The 12,712-nt window shown below is 42.0% G+C and overlaps 1 long non-coding RNA gene across 1 annotated transcript in view, besides 1 other annotated feature; it reads left to right on the top strand.

Moving 5' to 3' along the window:
* The window catches only part of lncRNA:CR44909 (long non-coding RNA:CR44909), a 42,551-nt gene extending 33,628 nt beyond the window's left edge, over positions 1-8,923 (top strand). The window contains exons 4-5 of the long non-coding RNA NR_124402.1: positions 5,910-6,076; positions 8,523-8,923. This is a non-coding gene — a long non-coding RNA (long non-coding RNA:CR44909). The remainder of the gene's footprint in view (positions 1-5,909; positions 6,077-8,522) is intronic.
* Positions 8,895-12,712: part of a mobile genetic element that runs on past the window's edge.

The raw sequence follows: 12,712 nt of genomic DNA, 5'->3' as shown, positions 1-12,712 counted from the left end.
TGCGCAACATTAAATGCAGTCATTGCAGAAACGCTGAAATGATGTTGCAATCGCTCCTGCAAGCTGTGCAATTAAAATCATGCAATTTTAATACGCAGTGCCAACACGGGCATAAGTAAATAAGCGACAAAAGCAGCAGAATTGCCACCGAGCGCTAAGCAAACATTTTAAAATATTTAAATACCAAGAAGCAGCAGCCACTGGACTAAAAAGTATACAACACCTTCGGGTAGCCAGCCCCAAGGTACTCTACAATAATAGTAGTTCACGTGTGCCTTGAGGTGATATGCATGCATCTCAGATTTGCATGATATAAAAATATATCGAGAAGCAAGCACATCCTTTAAATAAATACTTCTATTTATATTTCCTGTCTAAGAGTTGTAACTTTACACATACAGAATAGTGCAAATAAGATGTACCTGCGTATTCTAAACACCTGCATAGCATCTTTAGTTGCCTTCTGGCTGGTTGGGTTGCCTTTATGTCACCATCACATTCTTAACTGTAGTTGGACCCATATACATTCAGGGATATAATATACCCGGCGACCTTTTCGAGTACCCTGCACATAAAAGGTAAAAACCGTTGACGTGTCGTGGATGTCGTGGTGTTGGTGTTAGCGTTGGTGTTGGCCGGGTTAAGTGCCCGCCCAGTATTTTTACGCTTGATTGTGTTTTATGGCCAGACGACGCCCAGCAGGAACAGGAAGAGGAGCAGCCGGAGCAGGAGCAGGAGCAGGAGGGGTGCACATTACTCGTCGCTGTCCCCGGCAGCCACAGGACCATAAATACTGTGGCTTGTTCTCGCATGTCCGTGTCGGCACGCCCATGGGCCCCACTCCTCGCCCACGTCCCCATCATCGTCATCCGTGCCCTTTTGCCCTTTGCCCTCTGCCCTCTGTGCCGTGTGCTCGGCCAAAAGGATCCAGCTGCAGTGGCAGCCTGCTGCTTCTGCATTTTTTACGATGCAACCCAGGTTGCACAAATAATGCACAAGCCAATGAAGCATGCCACCGGCACGTTTGCAAATGCGTCCCGCAGTCGGACAACCCGCCCCTTTTCACCAGCGATTTTCAACTTTGTGCGATTTTCATTTCTTTATTATTATTTCCTCCTTTTTGTTTGCCGCACACTAATGAAAAACTTTGCATCCGGCAAGTGCAAACAATAATTATGGCCAAAAGGGGCTGAGCATCGGGGCGGGATCGAAGAAGACGAATCATAACTTGGCTCTGCCAGATACGCCTCCTTTGAGGCGGGGCGCAAAAATAATTGAAAAATTCTTGGCAACCAGTTGGCTGGCTGCAAAGCGATTCCATTTCCTTGGCCAAGTGCTCATAGACAATATTTGGCAATCGAAATTGTGGTAAACAAAATGAGGAATGTACTGAGATGCCTCGTACCATGGTATACTCTCTATAATATTTGAAATGATTTAAAATGGCTTTTAGTTGCTGTCAGGTTCCTTACATCATTTTGCTCAATCTTACATCAATCATTGTTAATTGGAGGCCTTCAGAATTTGGCATTCCATTCCTTTTATAGGAATTCATTATGCACCCCGTTAAAGTTTAATTAATTTGGCTGACCCTTGGCTGGATAGAAACCGAAAATCATTTATTATTTTAATTAAGTCAACAACTCAAGTGCTGCCGTTGCTGCTGGCCAGGTGGAAAATTGCAGAAATAAATGAGCCAACTGTCAGGCGCCGGCCTCCAAGGCGGAAAAGCGGTAGTTTTCCGGGTTTTCCGGGTGGGGAAAGGCGGCGGCGGCAGGACAGCAGCAACATGTTGCTGACAGTTGTTCAATTCGCATCAGAAAGTTGGCTCAACTGTTGTGGCCTTTGTGCCATCATTTTTGCATTAATTAATAACGAGCTTCATTTATTGATTGAAGTGCGCAATCAGTGGGCCTCAGTGCCTCGGGACAAATGCTGTCAGCGACCATTTGTGGAGCCCTCATTTGATTAATTAATTTTATTGTGCGAAAAAAATCATAAGCAACTGAAAGGGATTTCTGTTGCTGCCAGGACATCACTTATGTTCCACGTCAACATTTATTGTGCCCCTCTGCTGCCAAAGAAAAGTTGAAGCTGCCTCCTGTTCGGCAGCCTTGCTTTATGCATAGCCAATTTCCGCATAACAAGGTTATCCCAGTGCCTTCCTTTCGTGCATATAAATACGAGATGAAATGCTCCAAAATACTCACACATATATTTTTGGAATTTTTTTCTTCTTTTTTTTCCATTTTTTCCAGGCACTTAACACGCCGCGTGTTTATTATGTATGGAGCGTAGTCAACGAGAGGCACTCACGCACATTTGGAAAAGGACGAGGAAGTTGCTGAATAGGTAATATTCGCCGCCTCCTGCGCTGCGGCCATTTAAGTTAGATTAGCCGAGAATAATATTAATCAATCACGCCTCGGGATTTGGCCAGGCACGCGTCTTCATCTTTCGGCGGCCATTTTGTTGCTCCATTTGCCTAAGACCATCGGCATTTCCAGGCCCCCATCTTGGGCATCATAGGGGCATGTATACGTGCACATACATCCCGCCGACTGATGTTGATGAGCTCCATCATGTTGTCCTGGCTCTCGGCTGACAGCTGCTGCCCCTTGGAATACGTGTCCTGGCTTAGTCCTTCGCTCTGCCTGTTGTCAACTTTTGGGGCGCAAGAAAAATGGCAAAAGTTGGAGCGAACAAAAAAGCTGGTTATCTGTGGAGGGCGGAGTGTATGCGATTGGGTGGCAGGCCCCAGGACCTGTGTGTCCTGTCAGTCTGCGTCTGTTCTCTCGCTCTGTTATAACATCATTTATTTAGCTGCACAGACGACAGACAGCAGCCACTCTCGTTTTTATTTGAATTTATGCTGATAATGTGCAGAAACAACAAAATGAAAGAGCAAGCACAAGCAAGAACAATGGGGGTTTTTTCGATGCTGAAGCCAGAGCAGCTGCAACTAGGTGTGCTAGGTCCTGGATCCCCAGGGATATGATTAATCTGCCCAACGCCACGCACTTTATCATGGGCTACATGCAAAAAGCATATTAAATATTTACAACCCACTGCCATTTCTTTTGGTGATGCAATTCCGGGTGATGGAACACGGAACATGGAGCATGGAATGTGAAATATTTTATGGCAAAGTCAATTCATTTATTGATACACGTTTAAGGAGCTTCTGCTAGCAGCATTTATATCCCAAAGTTTGCTGACGCCGTAACAATTTGGCAGCTTGTTGCATATGGAAGATATTTTCCCCATCTATCATCATAAATTTCCGTTGACGCACCCCATTGGCAGATGTTCTTGTCCATGCTCCCTTCATGTTTGCTTTTCGTGTCGAATTTCCCCCCGAATTTCTATCATTTTTTACCTCCTGGCGAAGGTGAGAAGTGTTTCCGCTTGGTGGTGGGTGGTGGGCGTTGGGCGTTGGGCGTGGCACGCGATCCAGCTTAATGTCTACTAAAAATCGAATTGTGATCCATCACATCAACTATGTCCGCTGAAAGTGCAAGGTCGAGCTCGGGATATCCATACTTTTCCGCCATCCTCGGGAAGTGATGTGATTTTCGTTGCGCATTTATGTATGATTTTATATTTATGAGTTGGCTGTTAAAAGTCGCTGGTGACGACTGGTGTATTTATGCTTTTAATGCCATTTTACGACAAGCCGAACAGACATATGCATAAGCGGAGGAAGCTCGTATGAATTCCCTGGCTGGGCAAACATTAATCAAACATTTATGCCAGCTTAAAGAGCATAAAAAACGGGTGGCCTACTCATTATCAATGCACATAAACGGCGCTGTGTGCATACTCAAAGCGGAACTACTCGCCTTAAATAATACATTTTCCCCAGCCTCGGGTGAAAAGTACTCGGCGGCAACATCTTGGCGAAGTAAAAAGTTGAAGAGCACTTGATGACTTGCCGCCGGCAGTGGGCGTACACCACTGCGGATACGCGACGTGTCCCAGGCAACCGCAGCCGTCCCAATAAGCCACTTAAAAAGTTTATAATTAGCAACAGTGCGGAAGCGCAAAAAATGTAGAGTAAATTAAAAACTGTAGCTGATAAGTAACAAGAGACAAGAAATTGGCAAAAGGGAGAGGAGGCTAAAAAATCTGCTGATTATATTAAAGTCCTCTCTATGTAGGGAGAATACCTAACTTTAGTGCGCATCATATTTAAAATTCTTAAGCACGTTTCACTTTTATTTAAAGACCTGTTTGATTGTATATTGCTTATTAATTAGCTGATTCGAACTCTAGATTCGAATGTGTAGGAATGCTAGGAGGTGGGAAAAATGAATTGGCAACTTTATGCAGTGGGCATATATAAAGTTCGAGTTCCGTCTTTGCAAGGCTTTTTAAAGATAACACTTTACACAAACTCCTGCACCTGAAGAGTAATCTAAACAAAAAAACAAACAATTGTTTTTCCCTTATGCCTTCGTTAATAATTATGCGGCTCATCAAAATGCGCTTCATGTACTCTTGGCTTTTCTTCCGCAAGGCAAAAGCAGCTGGAATATTATTTTTAATCAATTAAGTTTTGTCAGGCGCGCCCAAAACTAAAACATAAATGATGAGCCCGGCACGTGACATGTCTGCTAAATGTTTGGGCTTTTCCGCTCGTCGCTCTTCGTTCTCTATTCCCCGTTCTGTGTTCGCTTTTCCATTTTCCCCACTCAGCACCAACACTAACACACTGGCATAAACATACAATGGCCTCGTTATCTCTGCCCATTTGGTCGCCTCATATTTACTTACGTCCATGCAGTTAATAATTATGTCAGAGCCTGTAGCTCGGGCTTTGGCCGGGTTTGTTTGTGTGGACTCACGCCTCCTTGTTATGAAATGCCCCTATTATATGCTCTGCTGCTTCTAATAATGCGCCCGTTGCTGTCAAGTGCTGGCCTAGGACAAAGGCGGGTAAAGGAGAGTATGGGAATGGTAGTGGAAGTGGAAGTGGGAATGTCCCTGCTCCTTTTCGATCCCTTAAGATGTGCAAACAAAAGCGCAGCGGCATTTAACTTGTATGTGCCTCTGCCTCCGCCTCTGCCCCACCATGTGTATGTGTGTGTGTGTGTGTGTGTGACAGCTGTTGTCCTGTTGTCTGGCAAGCGGATGTGCGAGCATTGTGTTGGCACATCCGGTTACATTATGAAACTAACACACGCACACACAAGAAGGCTCGAGAGGAGCGTACGCACACACCAGCACACTGGGCACATAAACTTAAATGGTTCGCATTTTTTTGATGCTGCAGCTGCTTCTGATGATGAAACCCGAACAGTGGCACTAAAAAGGACCTCGTCCTGATATGTGTTTTGACAGGCGAGAACGAGCTGGACTTTAAAAAAGTGCAGTTAAAAAGTGTACCTACATGGGAATGGCCATTTTAGTTGGAAATGCACCTTGAATCTTAAGATTTTCAAATCAGATTAATTATATTTCGCTGTAGAGGATAAACACATATCCGTGGTAGGTCTCCACTGTGCTTCCACAGTTAACTGTACTCATTCGCCGCCAAGTCTCTACAGAACTTGAAGTAACTGCTCCGTAGTGTAACTACAGGAGCTCACACGTTGCGGCCATATTTCATGGCTATTACCAGGTCCTGGACAACAGGATGCTTTTATCCAATGCCAGTTAAAGATAATTTTGTGTGCAGAAAATCACAGACCCCTCCTCGTTTGATGTTCATACAGCCGTAGCAGGGACAAAGAAGAAGCCTCTTTGCTTCCTAGTTGTCCTTTGGGGTTCCCTGGGCTCTGGTGTAAGCAGATAATTACATAAAAATGAATAATAATCCCCACAGAGGGCACTAGCGTCTCAAGAACACCGACCAGGGCTTATTGACTAAATGTGTTAATGATTTTGCAAATTGAATTGGGGGCTAGGTGGCGGCAGGAAGCCAGGAAGCAGTCACCTGCAACAGGATGTCAATTTAAATAGCCGGAAGCCAGTGCCGGACTCCAAGGGACGTGTGATTTGTGTACGTGGAGCGGAAGTGGCCGCCCGATAAAGTCCAGGAAGTATCCCAAAAGGAGTTGTCGACGAGACAGAGGTAAGTGGATATCCTTGACGACACTTGCACAAGTTTAGTGGTTCGGTGGGCAGCTATGAAGGGCTAGCAGAACATAACTAAATATTATTTTCAAACCTTTTCTAAGGTATCAATGCAATCTTGCAAAAATTCCTACAAATTCAATTACAACCCATCGAATTGTTTTTCAAGTGCAGGCACTGCCGCGGCTGGCCAAGCGTCAAGTGCAGCGGAGGAAGATAAAAGAAAAGCCGGAGGAAAAAGGAAAATCGCTCGATGGAGGGACAACGGAAAAGTTATTAGTTTGGCGGGACGCTAAGACAAATAGCGCTTATAAATAAGCCACTGGGAAATGCGACAGAGACCAGAGCGCTGGATGAACCTCTTGCAGTCTTAGCCTTAAAGCAAATAGAAATGTAATAATGCGATAAGAACAATGGGGCGAACTATCTGGTTGGCTTTCCTCAGAACCGTCGGCCTCCCCCGATTTCCACCAATCCATCTCGAATAGCTGAAGCGTGATTATGAGCAGCCTAAGCGTATTAGGGCTCGGGTGATTGGACCTTATTCTTCTTCTCCAATCTCTTCGAGCGATAAAGCAAATGAAAATAGCGCTTTCTGTTTACTTTCGCAAGGGGTGTGGCCAGTACACACAAAGATACTATGTGTACGTGATGTATGGCCGAGACATATGGCCAAGCTGTCCCCGGCTGACAGATGCTGCCATAGATGGAGCACCCTGCAGACAATCTGCAGTCTCAGCAAATTTGCGCCACGAATTGAGTTATCGCAACGACGGTTGGTAGATGGGATGGGCTGGGGAAAATTCCTCATGATTGCCCAGAAATTGTGAAATTTGTTAAATGACGTAACTGAGGAGTTATGGGGAGCTTTTACAATTTATGGCGGATCATTTTGTACACTGACTCACTTAAATTACCCCTTCTGCAAGCCAAACTTGGATGCCTTAGCATGTTTCTGCCCCATTTTGAAATAACTGTTTCTCGATCACGTCTCTGCTGGTAGTAATAATAAGCGTAGTTCTAATATCTCAAATACCTGTTAACTTTATCGCTATGTATTTTATGCAACCCCGGGTTAATCTAGCAAATTGAAAACTTAAGAGTCTTCCGGAGCAACAGATGCGTTCGAGGCATCAAATCCCGCTCAGCTGCAGCTTAGTTGCTGTCATGCCCAGACAAACACTGGCCCACTTTGGCCCCACATCTCCCCAGATACTGGACAGCCAACCTGGCCGGCAAGCAGGAGCAACCATCCCTTAGCCCCATGTAACCATGTCCCCAGTCGTCCGTATCTCAGCCCTTCACCCGATTTCCGATTCCTGTTCTTTGCTGTCCGCCGCAGATGCGACTCGCCTTTGCCGTTGCGATGCGATGCCTTTCCTTTCCTCATTTTCAATTGATGTATCTGCCGACGTTGTATTTTTAATGCGAGGAAATGATGCGGGGGCGGAGTGGGAGTGGCAGTGGGAGTGGTCGGGTAACTGGCTCCGTTGGGTCTTTAAGCCATGTGCAATCATCGATGTGTCTGCTGGCCTGGATCCCCTCGCCGTCTTTGGCGCAGCATCTGCCATTGGCACTACCTTTGCCCAGGACCTCCTGGCTGCTCCTCGATCTCCGATGGCAAAATGTGAGCCGCATTTCCGCAAAGTCGGTGAGCTCAGCTACGATGGCACAAGGAGGAGGATGGGATGGTAAGGGGACTGGGAACAACATTATAGCTGTGGCGGCACTGTGGTTACAAGCAATTGCTTAAAAGTGGATTCAAATAACTACTATGTTTAAATAACTACAACGATTTTCAAGGTATTTCCTTCGGAAGCCACGTACATATTGATATTCTATACCTTTAAAATACAACTTGTTAGCAATCTAATCATTTTTCAGCTAACATTTAGGCTTCTTAGGATACTCCAATACGATCCCACTCAAAACTAATAGCTCTGGAAACAGAGAACACCACTGTGCGTGGCATTTCCGTATCCAATGCGGAATTGCGAATGCAACAGACAAGACTCGGATGGCGAAGGAGTGGGCCGTGGGAGGACTCACACGACTTTGTCATTATAAATTGAAAGACATTTCTAGTCGCGTTCTCCCCGCGCCAAAGGACCTTTCTCGGGATGGTGAGGCGAGGGGTGAAAGGTGGTAGGTGGGACGTGGTGGATGCCCCGGGGTTGGTCATACAGCATAGTATTAGTCCTGGTGGCATCGTCTCTCTTTCTGAGGTCGGCTGATGCGTTGCGATGCCTTTACCTAACTGCATCCGGCAGACAGTTCAGCTGGATCCAGCTTCAGGCTCACTTTCCACCATTTTCCCCTCCACCCAGAACTCCCCTCACCAACCGATTCTGCTATCCCTAGTCCTGCTTCCTGTTCCCAACTCGGCAACATGTGTCGCTTGAAGGAAATTTAATTTTTATTAAAGGAAAACATTTTTATTGCAGATTATTTTCGTTTTGTGCCCCAGCTGATTGAAATTTTAACTTCCGCCTGGGACGAAGGACGTCGATTGAATTACGAAACTTTTGACATTTGCTGCAAAAGTAATACTAAGGTATGCTGGTAATTAAATTTTGCAAAAATAGCCGAGGAAATTTAAAAGTGCATCTACAATTGCTTTTTGGTGGTTTTTTTTTGTAAAGGTATTAAGGATTACGGTTTGCAGCCAAACTTGTATGCATAGCAAGATACTTGTAGAACAAGAGGGGGTATTTTAATTTTGAAGAAAAGCTTTTAAATGGTAGAAGGGAGCGGTTCTGACCCTATTTAGAACAATATCGATCCGAATCCCTAGCATAGTCAAGCTGGCCATGTACTGTAATAAACCAATATATGCCACCAATTGAGAACACGTGTTTTCCTTGCAGTTGGGTGCAGCCGTCAGGCCACCTTTTTATTTCTTCTTATCTCTTCGAGTAGCAGAAACGGTTCTGCCCGCTTAACCTCTACAGAGTGTCTAATCTTACCTAAATACTGCGACTGCGCCGCCGTCGACAGCGGCAGAAGAGCAGCGTATATATATATGTATAAGAGAGAGAGAGAGAGAGCTTATGCGCATATATGGCCAGCGGCCAGCGTGGGGATGCTGACTTAGCTTAAAGCATAAATGGGTGATCTTATATCACGCTCACTTGAGACATTTATTTATGCAATGCAACTAAGTGTTGCTGTGTACTTATAGGTACAGTGTACCCTCGATATATGCACATACTACACCTCCCCTCTTTTTTAAAATAACGTAAAGAAATGAAGTTATTTTCTATCAACTATATTACCATTATAAAATAAAAATTACTTAAATATTATTTTTAATGAATTAACATTATTTATGATATAGAATTTTTAAATGAATAAAGAAAAAATATGTATGTATTTTGAATTAATAAAAATTCGATTATATCTATGTCTTTGTTATATTGTTTTGGCTGATCAGGCCGTTATTTAAGTTTTATTATGAAAGGTTTGGCATTGATTGCCCTTTTTTTTTTTCATTCTATTTGTGCTTTTTTAGCCTATCTTTATGTACTATTTGTTGTTTCTTACTTCCTGTTTTAATGGTTATATTGTCATTTATTCCTATATCTACTACGTCATAAGGACCTTCATATCTTTTATCTAACTTATGACCTGTTTCTTTTCTAAGTAATACTTTATCTCCTATTTTTAATTCGAAATTATTTGTATTCCTATCATATCTTAATTTTCTATCCGCTTTTGCTTTTTCTAACATTCTTCTTGCTCTGTTGTACGACAATTCTAGTCTGCATTTAAGCTCTTTAGAGTAGTCGTCTAAGTTGTATATTGGGTCTATTTTGTTTATCTTACTGAAATCTTTGAATTGTCTGGGTAGTCTGCCAAATACTAGTTCGTATGGGCAATAGTCATGGACTATTGAGGGTGTTGTATTGAAGCAATAAGTGAAATATGGTAACCAAATGTCCCAATCACTTTTGTTAACCGATATGTATGAACGTATATATTCATTAAAAGTTCGGTGGCTTCTTTCTATTGTTCCTAAAGTTTGATGATGGTGAGCGCTAGATGTTAGATTTTCTATATGCATATATTTGCATAATTCATTCATAAGTGAATTTTTGTATTCCGTACCTTGATCTGTAATGAACGTCTTCATTGGACCGTACTTCAGTACAAATAATTCAAATATAGCCTTTGCAACTGTTTTAGCACTTTTATTTGGTGTTGGAATAGTTACTAAAAACTTGGTTAGATCGCATATGATTGTAACTGCATACTCATTTCCGTCTTCCGATTTCGGTAGTGGACCAATGGTATCAATTAAAACAGTATCAAATGCTGTTGCTGGCGTTGGCATCAATGTTAATGGAGTTTTCGTATGTGTTGTAATTTTGGCTTGTTGACATTTCAAACAAGTCTTTACATACTTTGAGATTGTCTTGGTCATCTGGGGCCAATAATAAAATCTTTTGATTTTTGACTGGGTTCGCGAAATACCAGTGTGGCCTCCTTCTATAGGATCATCATGGAATTTTGTCAAAATTTCTTTAATCTGAGCTTCGTCATTTTTGTCTATAATTATCACCTTTTGTAGAATAGCTAGTTCTACTTTTTCGAGTACTCGGTTGCCCTTTATTTTAAATTCATTTAGTGATACAAATTGGAACATCTGTTCGCTTGGTGATATTCGCATTTTTGTTATTTTATGCATTCCGGCTTTTGAAATAAGCCTTTGAAAGAATTGATTTAGATCAAATGTTTCATTAGAATACAAGTCATCAACATCAAAGCGTGAAACAATTGTTTTTCCTCGTTTTAATAAACACTTGTGTTTATCTATTTTGATTAAAACATATTTCTTTGTGTCATTATTATTGACAACTTCATAGACTTTGGGCTTTTCTATTGTTTGCTCTTTTTCCTCTTGTATTTTGACTATTGCTTCGTCCTTACAGGAATTTTCCTGTTTAGCTTTTGATCTGGTGGTAACTTTTAATATTTCTCTGTTGATTGTTTTCAGATCTTTTATTGTTATGCGAGACAAGGCGTCCGCAATATGGTTATCTTTCCCCTTAAGATATTCTACAGTAAAGTCATACTCTTCTAAATCCAGCCTCATACGAGTGAGTTTTGAACTTGGATTTTTCATAGAGAATAGGTATGACAATGGTCTATGATCGCTTTTTACCATGAAATGCTTGCCATATATGTATGGTCGAAAATGATTTATGGCCCAATGAATGGCCGTTAATTCTTGTTCTGTAGTGGACTTATTACTTTCACCTTGAGTGAACATTCTTGAAGCGTATGCCACTGGAAGTTGTTGACCATTGTGATCTTGTGTAAGTACCGCTCCGCATGCCTGTTTACTAGCATCGGTTGTTATGCAAAATTCTTTACCGAAATCTGGGTACTGTAGTAATGTTGGTTTCATTAATTCTGTTTTAAGGTATTCGAATGCATCATTGCATTCTGCTGTCCATTCGAATTGAACATTCTTTTTACAAAGCCTCGTTAAGTGGCGTGAATGATCAGAAAAATTTTTAATGAAACGTCTGTAATAATTACAGAAGGCTACGAAACGCCTAGCACTGTCGGCATCTGTTGGTATAGGATATTTTTCTATAACTTCATATTTGGTGTCATCTGGGAGTATACCTTTATCGGTACATTTGTGACCCAAATATGTTACTTCTTTCATAAAGAAAGAACATTTCCCTGGATGTAGTTTCAAATTATGTCGTCTACATAGCTCGAATACGTTAGTCAAATTTTTGAGCATATGTTTTTCTGAACAACCTATTACTACTAAGTCATCCATATATAGAAATGCTTGCGATGGTTCAAGACCAGAAAATGCAAGTGTCATCATACGTTGGAAGGAGTTTGGTGCTACTTTCAGTCCGTATGGTAATCGCGTGAAGCGATATGAGCCATTGGCTGTTGAAAATGACGTTATATCTCTATACCTTTTTTCTAGTTCTATCTGGTGGAATCCAGACATTAGGTCGAGACATGAAAAATACTTTGCTCTTCCTAATTGATCAAGAATATCTTCTATTCTTGGAAGTGGAAATTTGTCTGATAATAGTTTCTTATTTATTTGACGATAGTCAACTGCTAATCGCCATCTTTTTTCCGTGGAATTCGGAAGTGGTTTCTTTGGAACCAAAAGTAATGGACTATTATATTCAGACATTGATGGTTCGACTATTCCATCATCTATTAATTTTTTTACCTGTCTGGCGATTTCTGGTTTTTGGCTATCTGCCATGCGATAGTTTTTTATATAGACCGGTGTTTTTTCCCCTAATCTGAGTTTTTGTTTGTAGAAATTGTTAGCCGATATTGGTTCTGTTTCTAGACCAAAAATATCGCTAAACTCGGTGCATAACTTAGTTAGTTCATTATTGAATTGTTTAGGGAATCTTAATTGTTTTAAAATTTCTTCAGTTCTATTTTCCTTTTCTACTGGTGTTGTAAAAATGTCATAGTCTTTCATTGATTCGCATTTGATCTTCGCGCTATCTATTATGGCGTCTTTATTATTTGTATTTATAATGCGAATCAATGCGTTTTTGCTATCGGCAATGGTGCTTGCTACTATTATACCTGGTTGCAGCTCCTGATTTGGTACTACCACCGTTTTTTCGTTAGT

This window comes from Drosophila melanogaster, chromosome 2L (assembly GCF_000001215.4).
Source record: "Drosophila melanogaster chromosome 2L".
Taxonomy (NCBI): Eukaryota; Metazoa; Arthropoda; class Insecta; order Diptera; family Drosophilidae; genus Drosophila; species Drosophila melanogaster.
The sequence above is the reverse complement of the archived record's forward strand: the minus strand, read 5'-3'. Positions and strand labels throughout refer to the sequence as shown.